Here is a 13,055-nt window from a genome sequence, read left to right as displayed (position 1 = left end):
ACTCCGCCTCTTTTATTTCCCTCATGGAAAATCACACTAATCCAGGGTCAGGTGCATCAACAGAGACATGGGAGATGTCCCACTCTTGTGGGAGCCTTGAACTGAAGGCTCTAGCAATTTTATGGACCCTGTGGTTGGGAGGGTGAAGGAGGTGGGTTAGGAGTGGAGAAGTCAAAGTGGAACCAACTGTTTTGAAGATGTCCCCCACTGCCCCTCAAAAGGAGGACTCAGCAGAAGCATCTGAAGGCGGCTTCTGCCCCAGGCCTCAGATAGACCCAGAAATGAAGGCACCAGGCTAGGAATGCAATTATATGAAGAGCATGACTGGGCAGGGGAGTCTTTGAGTTGTTGACTGCAATTGCCTTCAGAGACTGCAATGCCCTGGCTATGTGCCAAGTCTGGGTAGGGGCCTTTTTCCCATGAGGCCTGCCAGGTAAAGACTTTGTAATTGCCCATAGACACATCTGAAAAATCACACATAGGTTTTTGTGTGTTTTTTTTTTTTTTTAAGGTTTTTATTTACTTGACAGCATAAGCACAAGCAGGAGGAGGGTCAGAAGGAGATGGAGAAGCAGGATCCCCGCTGAGCAGGGAGCCTGATGCAGGGTTTGATCCCAGGACTCCGGGATCATAACCTGAGCTGAAGGCAGCCACTTAACCGACTGAGCCACCCACCCAGGCGTCCCTACACACATAGGTTTTTAACCAGGAGCCAGACTCCTCAGCCGTGTGAACTTGGGCAAGTTTCTTAACCATTCTCTGCTACAATTTATAAAGGAGATGTAGAATTATGAGAATCACATATTGTATGTTAGTTTTCTATTGCTGCTGTAACAAATTACCACAAATTTAGTAACCTAAAACCACAAACATTTACTGTCTTAACAGTTTTTGAGGTCAGAACATTATTGGAATAAGGGTGAAAAATCGTATGATTACATCAATAAATGCAGAAATAAGCACTTGATAAAGTTCAACTGTCCCCCCCCTTTTAAGAGATTTTTATTTATTTATTTAGAGACAGCACGCAAGTGGAAGGAGGGGTGGGGGGAGAGGGATAGAGAGAATCTCGAGCAGACTCCATGCTGAGCATGGAGCCTGATGTGGGGCTCGATCTCACGACCCTGAGATCATGACCCAAACTGAAATCAAAGAGTCAGACGCCCAACCGACTGAGCCACCCAAGCACCCCAAAGTTCAATCCCTTTTGATAAAAACTGTCAAAATTCAAAATTTAGAAGAATTTCCTTGATTTGATAAAGACATTGTATACCAAAAATTCTACAGCAAGTATCATGTTAATGGGGAAAATTTGTTCTCATCAAGATCTGTCTCAAGACAGGAATACTCAATACTACTATTAATGTTTGACATAATACTGAAGGTTTGGCTAATGTTATGTAAAGAAAAGAATTAAAAGTTATCAGGATGGGAAAGAGATAAAGTTACTTGCAGATATGATTGTGTACATAAGAAATAAGTGGATTGAACAGAACTATTAGATCTAATGGGAGATAAGAATGATAGTATTTGTCTTTATCAGCAATAATCAGAAAATTTAAGTGGAAATTAGATACTACCTACAATAGCTGCTAAAACTGTAAGATGTAGTCTCTCAAAAATGCAAAAAAATAATTTACAGATAAAACCTTAAAACCATTTAAAGACTATGGCCTGAGGGTGCAGAAAAACTTTTAAGACCCAAACAACTCAAATGAAGAATTGCTTGCTACAAAATTAAGAGGTTCTTTTATTTAAGGACATCATAGAGAAAGACAGATGACAGATTGGGAAAAGATATCCATTATGTCTAAGTCCAGCTTATATATTTCTTCTTATAATTCTTTTAAGTTTTGCTTTATATAGTTTCAAGCTATATTGTATAGAGTTGTTTGGAATTTTTATATCTGATGGTGAATTAACCTTTTCTCATTATGTAGTTTATCTCAATGCCTTTTGTCTTAAAAGTCCATTTTATCTGATATTAATATAGTAACATCAGCTTGATTTTGGTTATCTGCACTCTGTATATATTTTTTCATCTTTCTAATTTCAACTATTTGTTAACCTTATGTCATAGCATTCTTTTTAAAGCAACCTATAAGTGGATTTTATTTATTTTTACCCAATCTAATAATCTTTACTTTTAAAAACATTTATTTTTTTCATTTAAATTTACATAATAATTCATATTTTGTATTTATATCCATGTGCTATCTCCTTCAGGAATTCCAATTTGACTTTTGTAGATGTCGATATTTCTATCACTTGTATATTTTTTATGCTATGTCTCTGTTCTGCATTATGCAAAATATTGATTCATCTTCCAGTTTATTCTTTCTTATGCTGTAGCGATGGTAACATCATTTATATCATTAGTAAGTCACAGAACTGAGACTCAAACCTCAGTCTGATGGCTTGATGTTTTGAGGTCTTCCTGATGCTGTAAATCTTTTTTTTTTAAGATTTTATTTATTTATTTGAGACAGAGAGAATGAGAGACAGAGAGCATGAGAGGGAGGAGGGTCAGAGGGAGAAGCAGACTCCCTGCCGAGCAGGGAGCCCGATGCGGGACTCGATCCCGGGACTCCAGGATCATGACCTGAGCCGAAGGCAGTCGCTTAACAAACTGAGCCACCCAGGCGCCCCCCTGATGCTATAAATCTTGTCTTTGGAGCTTTTGTTCTAGTGTTAGGATTACTAGGATAGTGTGGAATAGCATTGTTGAGAGTCTTGTCCCCAAATAGGGCAGCCCTGTCAGGTTCCCTCTGCTCCCCACAGCGAACCCTACCAAACTTAAAATAAGGAAACAGAATAGATGGGGAGGCAGCAATAATGAGTGGGATCTCATGGAGCGCTGGGCTGAAAATTTTCCCTAAGTGATGGCACAGGTGTTCTTTGAGAATGACCTCCTCTTACAGTTGGAGGAGAACTTTAAGAGAAATAATGACACACAATTCAGAGGGCACTGAAAGAGTCACTTGGCTAGAAGATAAGCTTGGAAGAATAATATATAGTAATAGTAAGAATAGTAAGAATAATAGTAATATAATTGCTAATGTATATTGAACACTTACTATTTTCCACTATTGTAAGTGCTGTATGTATATTAATTTATTAAATTCTCATCACAACCCTGTGAAGTAGGTAACTGTTACTCTGATGAAAAATTGAGACAGGCGCCTGGGTGGCTCAGTCGTTAAGCATCTGCCTTCGGCTCAGGTCATGATCCCAGGGTCCTGGGATCGAGTCCCACATCGGGCTCCCTGCTCGGCAAGAAGCCTGCTTCTCCCTCTCCCATTCCGCTTGCTTGTGTTCCTGCTCTCGCTGTCTCTCTCTCTGTGTCAAATAAATAAATAAATAAAATATTTAAAAAGAAAAAAGAAAAATTGAGGCAATTGGGGGTTGACTGACTTACCTGTGACCACACAGCTAGTAACTTGGGGAAACTGATTCTCCAACTTGTGCTCTAATTATTGTGTAGTAGTAATGATGAATTTGAAAAGACTTCCTGAATTATGATAAATTTCATTTACTTTCCTGACTTAAGGACAATAATGTGTATTTCCATCTCAGGCAGTATTTCAGCCTCGAAGAGTCTGACTGACCCTTCCATTCGAAAACACCCAAAATTGATGCATAATATTAAAAGGAAAAAACTTTTTAAAACATGCTAATAAGCTGGCAAGAAAGTGAGGAATACTGAGGTGGCTAAAGTCACATGAAAATGTGGACCCACTGGGATCGAGCCAGGCATCGGGCTCCCTGCTCAGCAGGGAGCCTGCTTCTCCCTCTCCCACTCCCCCTGCTTGTGTTCCTGCTTTCACTATCTCTCTCTGTCAAATAAATGAAATCTTTAAAAAAAAAAAAGAAAATGTGGACCCAGTTTTTACTCTGATAATATTCAATGATCCTGTAGACCTTGATCTTTAAAATTTTAAATATAAATTTTAAGTTAAAATTATTTTATTTTTCATTTCTAGAAGTTCTATATGGTTCTTTTTCTGAGTCTTCCTTCTCATGTTTTAGTCTTTTGTTCCTTATTCGTATTTAAAATTCTCAGGCAAGTAGGCAAGTAGTTTATTGGGGAAGTGAACGCAGGGAACAGGAGTGTGAGATTGGAGAAAGGGAAACAAGGAAGGAGGGAAAGCCAATATAAGGATGCCGTATGGATTGATCTTCACTGTGGGCAACTGGGACTCAGTGCCATCAGCACCTTTTGAAGAGCTGGTATCTCAGAATTGTCCACTAAGAGAGTGAAAGATGAGAGCATTTATCCATTAGCTTTCATAGTCCATTGGTCAAAGGTTGCCCCAGGGAAGGCAGTCTTCCATACTTCCAGACATGTGTGCATGAGTGCCTAGAAGATTTCTGAATACACCCTAACTGACATCAGAGAAGCCCAGGGATAGGGAGCAAGAGATAAGTGGTACAGTTGAAGCAAAATACTACCAGGTTACACCTGTCATTCTCTATTGCATAATTGTACTATCTGGTGTCTTCTGGGGTCTAATTCTTATGATTATAGTTTCCAATGGCCCTATACTCATGGTCCTTTATGTATTTTGTGATACTCTGCTCTGAAATTTTATTCTTTGGTAGTTTGTGGGATTTCTTTGGGAATTGACTTTACAGTTGGCCCCTTTTGAGTGGGGTTGCTTTTGATTCTGCCAGGCATCTGAGTGCATTACCAACCCAGTACAATTTTAAACCATATTCTTAACCTGAAGTTTCTTTGGCACCACTCTAGTGGTATAAATTTGGACGAGAAACACAAATAAAGGTCTGTGGTTATGAATCTTAGAGGAGAGATTTTTTTCTCCTCTACTAGCACCTGGGGATTGAGAATTTTTTTTTTTTTTTTTTTTAAGATTTTATTTGAGAGAGAGATTGAGCATAAGCAGGGGGTGGAGGGAGGGGCAGATGGAGAAGCAGACTCCCCACTGAGTGGGGAGCCCGACTCGAGGCTCGATCCGAGGACCCAGAGATCATGACCTGAGCCAAAGGCAGACACTTAACTGACTGAGCCACCCAGATGCCCCAAGAAATCAGCTTTTCTTATTATCTCTAGTGTAGGAAGTAGATCTATGTATGGGTCACTGAAGTCTCCTATTAGACTCCCCACCTCAGTCAGGCCACTTGTGGTCTCCAGGCCCCATGATCCTATGAGAAATCAAAGATCAAGGTCTACAGGATCATTGAATATTATCAGAGTAAAAACTGGGTCCACATTTTCTTTTTTTTTTTTAAAGATTTCATTTATTTGACAGAGAGAGATAGTGAAAGCAGGAACACAAGCAGGGGGAGTGGGAGAGGGAGAAGCAGGCTCCCTGCTGAGCAGGGAGCCCGATGCCTGGCTCGATCCCAGTGGGTCCACATTTTCATGTGACTTTAGCCACCTCAGTATTCCTCACTTTCTTGCCAGCTTATTAGCATGTTTTAAAAAGTTTTTTCCTTTTAATATTATGCATCAATTTTGGGTGTTTTCGAATGGAAGGGTCAGTCAGACTCTTCGAGGCTGAAATACTGCCTGAGATGGAAATACACATTATTGTCCTTAAGTCAGGAAAGTAAATGAAATTTATCATAATTCAGGAAGTCTTTTCAAATTCATCATTACTACTACACAATAATTAGAGCACAAGTTGGAGAATCAGTTTCCCCAAGTTACTAGCTGTGTGGTCACAGGTAAGTCAGTCAACCCCCAATTGCCTCAATTTTTCTTTTTTCTTTTTAAATATTTTATTTATTTATTTATTTGACACAGAGAGAGAGACAGCGAGAGCAGGAACACAAGCAAGCGGAATGGGAGAGGGAGAAGCAGGCTTCTTGCCGAGCAGGGAGCCCGATGTGGGACTCGATCCCAGGACCCTGGGATCATGACCTGAGCCGAAGGCAGATGCTTAACGACTGAGCCACCCAGGCGCCTGTCTCAATTTTTCATCAGAGTAACAGTTACCTACTTCACAGGGTTGTGATGAGAATTTAATAAATTAATATACATACAGCACTTACAATAGTGGAAAATAGTAAGTGTTCAATATACATTAGCAATTATATTACTATTATTCTTACTATTCTTACTATTACTATATATTATTCTTCCAAGCTTATCTTCTAGCCAAGTGACTCTTTCAGTGCCCTCTGAATTGTGTGTCATTATTTCTCTTAAAGTTCTCCTCCAACTGTAAGAGGAGGTCATTCTCAAAGAACACCTGTGCCATCACTTAGGGAAAATTTTCAGCCCAGCGCTCCATGAGATCCCACTCATTATTGCTGCCTCCCCATCTATTCTGTTTCCTTATTTTAAGTTTGGTAGGGTTCGCTGTGGGGAGCAGAGGGAACCTGACAGGGCTGCCCTATTTGGGGACAAGACTCTCAACAATGCTATTCCACACTATCCTAGTAATCCTAACACTAGAACAAAAGCTCCAAAGACAAGATTTATAGCATCAGGGGGGCGCCTGGGTGGCTCAGTTTGTTAAGCGACTGCCTTCGGCTCAGGTCATGATCCTGGAGTCCCGGGATCGAGTCCCGCATCGGGCTCCCTGCTCGGCAGGGAGTCTGCTTCTCCCTCTGACCCTCCTCCCTCTCATGCTCTCTGTCTCTCATTCTCTCTGTCTCAAATAAATAAATAAAATCTTAAAAAAAAAAGATTTACAGCATCAGGAAGACCTCAAAACATCAAGCCATCAGACTGAGGTTTGAGTCTCAGTTCTGTGACTTACTAATGATATAAATGATGTTACCATCTCTACTGACCTCTCAATTATTGTTGCAATATTTAAACAAGAAAAATTACTTAAAGATCCTGGTAACAGGAAAGCCCTAAATTGGTAGGAGCATTTTTAAGAGGTTAGGAACCCTGTTTAAAAGATAGGTGATTTTTAAAAATCACAACAAACCTTTATTTACATCTAGAGGAATTAAACATACTGTTGATAAATGCTTGTGAACATTATGCAACATGAAGCCTAGGGGATGTAACATCATCATTAAAGATGGACTGAGGGGTGCCTGGGTGGCTCAGTCGGTTAAGTGTCTGCCTTTGGCTCAGGTCATGGTCCCAGGGTCCTGGGATCGAGCCCCACATGGCACTCCCTGCTTAGCTGGGAGCCTGCTTCTCCCTCTCCCAGTCCCCCGCTTGTACTTTTTCTTTCTCTCAAATAAATAAATAACATCTTAAAAAAAAATAAACATGAACTGACATCACCACATACATTATTCCTCCCCAGACCAAATGCAGTGATCATTAACTTATGCACGAGAAGCTAGAGTTTGTGTGTCAACATAGAGTTCAGCTGTATGTACTAATTCCTCTAAGTACTTGTGACATTATGTCAAGAGTTCAGCAGCTGAGTTTCACATAGAGCAGTGTGATTCATCGGGATTATTAGGATCCTCCTGGAATAACTTCCCTGAGTTGATTGCCTTTGACAGATCAGTTTGCTTAGATTAAAAAGCAATTGCTGCTGTCTAGTCAAATTTAAACACTTTGGCTAGAAGAAGCTGAACTCTAACTCTGTCCAGTCTATAGAAACACCTTGATGTGAAAAATACATCGAATGTAGTGATACAAAGAGAAAACTGAGTTAACAGTACTCTGGGGTACAGTTTTGTAATAATGTGATGGAGCATACATGCCAAACAAAAGTAACCGCAGGTATATGGGAGGGAGGGAAGAGTACATTGCTTTTAATAGCAATTATGTACTGCTTTTAATAACAATGTACTGCTAAGTCAGTAGCAATGTTTGAGGTACCACTCTGCTCCACATTCATACAACATTCACTACCATTAGACTTGGGGTAAAATGGATCCATCTTCTGGGCTGAACAATGGAAAGTATTTGGGGATATAGACATCTCTCCCTTTCCCCTTTCTGAATGGACCTAGTAATTTAATAGAAGAAACAATACTATCAAGAGGACTAAAATAGCAGTATGCTAAAATTTAAACCATCTTTAAAAAAACAAATGGAATATCTGATTTAAGTGAAATTTAAGCTTAATGCCTGACATTGCATTCCCAGCCTGCATTAGTTGTAGATAAAATGAGGCTTGAGATGACATTAAGCTGACATCCAACCTATCTCTGGTGGATCAGCAAATAGAGTACTGAAACTAGTGTTAGAGGAAAGACTCTTTTAGCGAGTTTAAAGTGAATTCTTATCGACAAAGAACACCGTTACCATGTCATTTATTAGTATATTTGTGGACTTGTGCAACCATCATGATGATCTAAGTTTAGACAGTATTTTATCACCCAAAAGAAACCCAGGTATCCATTAGCAGTCCGTCCAGTAGAACATTGTGTTACCAGTAATCAATGCCAGGGGGGTACTCCAAGGACATGCAGGATAGAAAAGATCATTACAGTTGCCAGCCACCCAGGATAAGAGTCCAAACACGTCTGTCCACTGCATCCTGGTATCAGAGTCACCAAGGAAAACACAACATAACCAAGCACTGGATGGAACAATGCTTTTTACTCACACAGAGAAGAGCCAGCCTGGAACTTCCAGAGGGACTTGGCCAAATGCAGCACCATGGAGTACACCATGGACCTGTGCCCCAGCAGCAGGATGCAATGACAGCAAGCTGGCCAGCACCTCGGACAGGTCAGTAATCATCCCCAATCTCTTCCCCAAGTGTATTTCTGCACCCAACAGGCCTGAAGCCAACCCTATAAAGCAGCTACAGCCCAGAGGAGGGTGACTGCCACGACATGTGCATCTAGCTTTGGAGGGAATGTGTGGGCTCAGGGTTTTGCTGGCTTCCTTGAGTGGTGGGTCATCGAGCTGCCAGACCAGCTGCCACCTGCTGCGGATATACACACAGGGCCAGGGACAGACAGAAGCAGCTCTGCAGGTGGAGCCCAGTTGCCCTCACTCTCTCCTGGGGGTGACTCCTCTATCCCCAAGCATCTGCCTCCCTCTGCTCCTGCAGGTCCTCTGGGTTTTGGGCCCTCCCAAAGAGAGCCATGAGCCGCACCAGGTCATACCTGATGTAGCTAGCCTTCAGTCTTCTTCAGGCCCAGCATGCATGAAACGAAGTAGGGCTTGTTCTCGTAGTGGCGCATCACTGCGTGACTGTTCCAGGGAAGGAAGTCAAACTTCTTGGTTCCGAGTGGGCGGCCGCACACTGGTACACGGCCCGCAGCAGCCGCAGTGCCCGGGCCTGCCCTGCTGTGAACCGCTGGGCCTCCTCCAGCTCTGGGATGCACAGGCCATGCGTGACCGGATGCCTGTGTTGGCTGGAAGCTCCCAGAGCCGCACAGGAAGTCCTGGGCTCGGCACCACCTCCTCGCTGCCGCTGTGGGTGTTGCAGCCGGTGCTGAGGGGACTGCTTGTGTTGTTGCTTGTGCTCGCCGGAGGCTGTGCCTGGCGCAGCACGGGCCTCCGAGGGGCCCTGCAGCGCGGCCTGGGCTTAGCTCTCCTAGAGCCGGCCCCGCACGCGCCAGCGCCTCTCTGCCCTCGGGAGGAGCTCCCGGGTGCGGAGGTGGCCGCCACTGCGCACGCAGCACGCAGCACGTGGCTCGCGGCGCTGGGGCAGGCGTGCAGCCAGTGCGTCGCGCGTCCACCCGCGCACGGCCCCTCACGCACAGGAAGCGCGGGCTCGGCTCTCGCTGCGTCCCGGCCTTCCGCGGGCTCCGCCTCCGGCCGCAGGCCGCCTCCTGTGGGCAGCTAGGCTGCCAGCTCCGGCCACCGCCGCCTCAGCACGGCCAGGACCTTGGTCCCCCCTCCCTGCTGTGCCATCTGGAAGGCGCTCTGTGCTCACTGCCTGGGGTCCTCGGGCTGGGTCTTCTTCTCCTCACCGTCAGACTCGAACAGATAGTGGTCCCAGGCAGGAGTGGATGACTGTGACGTGGTCCAGTCACAGCCAGCACCACTGTCACTGCAGCAGGGAGAAGTCCTCCGGACTGCCCGGCCCTGGCTCCTGGTCTCCGGAGGGCCACCGCCCGCCGTGTCGTGCCTGTTGCTGCTTAGGCTTGGCGCAGCTGCGCCAGGGACTTCAGCGCTTTGTGGTGGAGGTTGATGCTTTTGAGGTGGGCAGCCCCGCAGAGGGCAAAACTCCTGCAGGCTCGGCCTTGGTAGTAGTGGCTGAGGAAGATGCAGTGCTGCCGCGGCGGCAACAGGGAGAGGGGCTGTCCCGGACGACCTGGCCGCCTCCACGCGCAGCCGGCAGTCCTGGCCCCTGCCCAGCATCTCCCTGGGGGCATGGTCACCTTTGATGCGGCATACGAGGCTGAATAAAAGTTGGATGGCCCAGCAGAAGCTGCTCCACAAACACACAGGACAGGAACAAGAGCATGTTCTCGAAGATGGCAGTGAGCTGTAGAGAATGAGGCCATCCCACGGCGGGAGCAGGCTCGTGTGTTCTTCCGCAGCTTGGTGCAGAAGAGCAGCAGGTATAAGCGGGCCAGTAGGTAGCCCAGCTTGAAGGGGCTGATGTGGGCAGCCCCCTTGACCAACACCAACAAGAAGAGCAAGCAGAAGATGGCCACCTTCAGCCTGTTAAGGTAGGACCTGTGGGGGATAAAGGTGGGCGTGGGGTGGGGCGCCCCCCACAAGTTCCGGGTGGTCAGTATTGATGTCAGCCACTCCTGGGTGTGCCTGGGAGAGGGCAGCTGCTCCTGCTGGGAGGTGCAGAGCAGCAGGGGGAAGTCACTTATGAGGTTGGTGGGGTTGGGGGCCCTGAGTAAATTGGGTAGGGACAGCCACTTGAGTGTGGAGTTCACAAGGATGGTCTTGCTTCAGGGCCACAGGTAGTTTATGCACAGGGCAGGAGGAATGCCAAGGTATAGCAGGTACTGGTAAAGCAGTAAGAGTATCAGGAAGAGGCTGGCAATAGCCTAGAGTGCTGGTGGGTGAGGATAGCCATGCGGGATGACCATGAAGTTCCTGCACAGCCCAAATGTGTGCACGGCCATCAGGAAGATCTCCAGTCCAAGTTTGTAGAAGAAGAATTTGAGGCAGTTGAGAGGCCCTGGTTCAGCCACTGGAGAGTGCTGTCATATATAGACAGCTTGGGCAGCTGGTGGGGCCAGCAGGTGCTATGGGTGGAGATCTTCCTGGCATCGGTACATGGTGGCCTCAAATGCCAGCAGCAGGGTCTGTAGGGGATTCCGGATGTAGCCCAGGTCAGGAAGCCCTTCTACACCCCAAACCGGTTAGCAGGATTGATGGGCCTCTGATACAGCAAGAATTGATTGATCTCTGTCTGCAAGTGGTGCTATTGAGGAAGGGCTCAGTACAGTTTCTGGAGTACTCATGGGGGCTGAAGATCTTGATAGACCCTCTTGGACATAATGATAATGCAGATCCAGAAGGTGGACTGGCAGGAGGCCAGAAGTGGGAGTAGGGTAGCAGGAGGTTCATCACCCACACCTCCTTCAGGGCCATCTAGATAGGACCACCAGCTTGAAGACATGCAGCTCCAGCAGGCATCACAAGAACACCACAAAAGTCCCAGAAGCCGGTGGCCAAGTCCAGCAGCTGCCTGGTCACCAGGCCCCACTTGTTGGCTATGGCTTCTGGGACTTGTGTGGCTTGGTGGGGGCCAGCTGTGCTCAGCCCCTTGTCCCCGGAGACCTACTCTTCCTCCTCCTGATGCTGCACCAGTGGGGTCCCACTCGCCACACCCTGCGTGTGAACATGTAGATGATCTTGCAGATGATGAGGCAGTTGGCAAAGCTGACCACGATGAGCATGCCAACAGAAAGGCAGATCCAGTAGTTGGCACAGATAGACCCCTGTGACTGGCTCTCCCAGTCTCTGGAGCAGCATCCACATGAGCTCTGTGTCTGCCATGGTGACCTCCATTGGTGCAGGGGGTCCTTCACCTTCAGTAGCTTCTCTTTGACAAACTGGTGTAGCAGGAGCCAGAAGGTCAGAGTGTACAGCACCGTGGCGCTGAGGTTCAGACAGAGGTAGTGGATGTTCTCTAGCCCCAGATGGCCAGGCTGACAGCTCCCAGGGTGGTGGGGAGCTCAGGACACTGCTCCGTGGCCCACATGTAGTATAGGCCACACAGTGCCAGTCTGTAGAGCAGGATGGAAGGTGCTCCAAGCACGGTCAGCCGGTGGCAGCTACACGTGGTCCAGATGAGGTAAGCCCAGAGCAGCAACATGAAGACATGAAGGCTAGCCGGCTATGGCAGGTGATGCTCCATATGATCATGGTGATAAGGGCACACCTGTACAGAGTGCTGGTCCATGATGGGGTGGGCCCACATCTCTCTAGGCTCAGCCAGCCTGGTGCTGCTGGATGGGGCTGTGGCCAGTCAGGTTGTGCCTGGTGTAGGTGTCCACCTCTGTGTCCGGCCCTGTGAGCACCATGTGCTGGGCGGCCTCCTCTTTCATGGCAGCAGGATCCCTGGCCTGGCCCTGGGCCACAGTCCACCTTGGTCAGCTCCACCTGTTGCTCTTCCTCACCCCTCATGCCACCTTGGACCCCTGGTCCAAGGGGTGGTGTGTGCAGAGCTTTGAGAGTGAAATTCAGAAGCTTCACTATAAGACCTCTGAGGCCCTAGAAGAGGTCTTTAAGAGGCTGCAGTTCAAGGTTGGGGGTCTGGAGAGATGAACCTGGACAAAGATGGCCTTCTTGGCCTTGTTCACCATGATTGAGTACTCTGAGTGGGCCACCCTTCTCAAATGTCCTTCAGTAAGCACATTGGCAGTGGGGCCTGGCAGGCTGCCACAAAGGCCTGGGGTGGTACACCTGTCAAACAGTAATGCAGGTGTCCTAAGGTGAGCTCAGGAAGGTGAGCTCCCATGGTGCAGGACAAACACTCACTTGATCTTGATTTTCAGTATGAATACACATTATGAAAGCAGGCCCTCAGCATCCTTCTGATCTTTTGGGTTTTAAGCAGGAAGTGTCAGAAGAGTTACCACAAAGATAACTGGCTTGTGGTGGCCAAGCGTTCATAACAATGTTGCTTTATGATCCTTTGATGTTGTCTCTTCCTATCATTATGAAGCAGAATTCACCAGGCATTGGATTGTTCATTCACTAGTAGGAAAGGTGAGCTGGGATTAGACCATAATGGGAT

General features: G+C 46.5%; 1 pseudogene; it reads right to left on the bottom strand.

Moving 5' to 3' along the window:
* Window positions 1–8,343: 8,343 nt before the first annotated feature.
* On the bottom strand, window positions 8,344–12,218 carry LOC118001343 (annotated as a pseudogene).
* Window positions 12,219–13,055: the final 837 nt, after the last annotated feature.

Source organism: Mirounga leonina, unplaced genomic scaffold (genome assembly GCF_011800145.1).
Source record: "Mirounga leonina isolate KUSES-001 unplaced genomic scaffold, KU_Mleo_1.0 Mir_53, whole genome shotgun sequence".
NCBI lineage: Eukaryota > Metazoa > Chordata > Mammalia > Carnivora > Phocidae > Mirounga > Mirounga leonina.
This window is presented reverse-complemented; position numbering and strand designations above follow the sequence as displayed.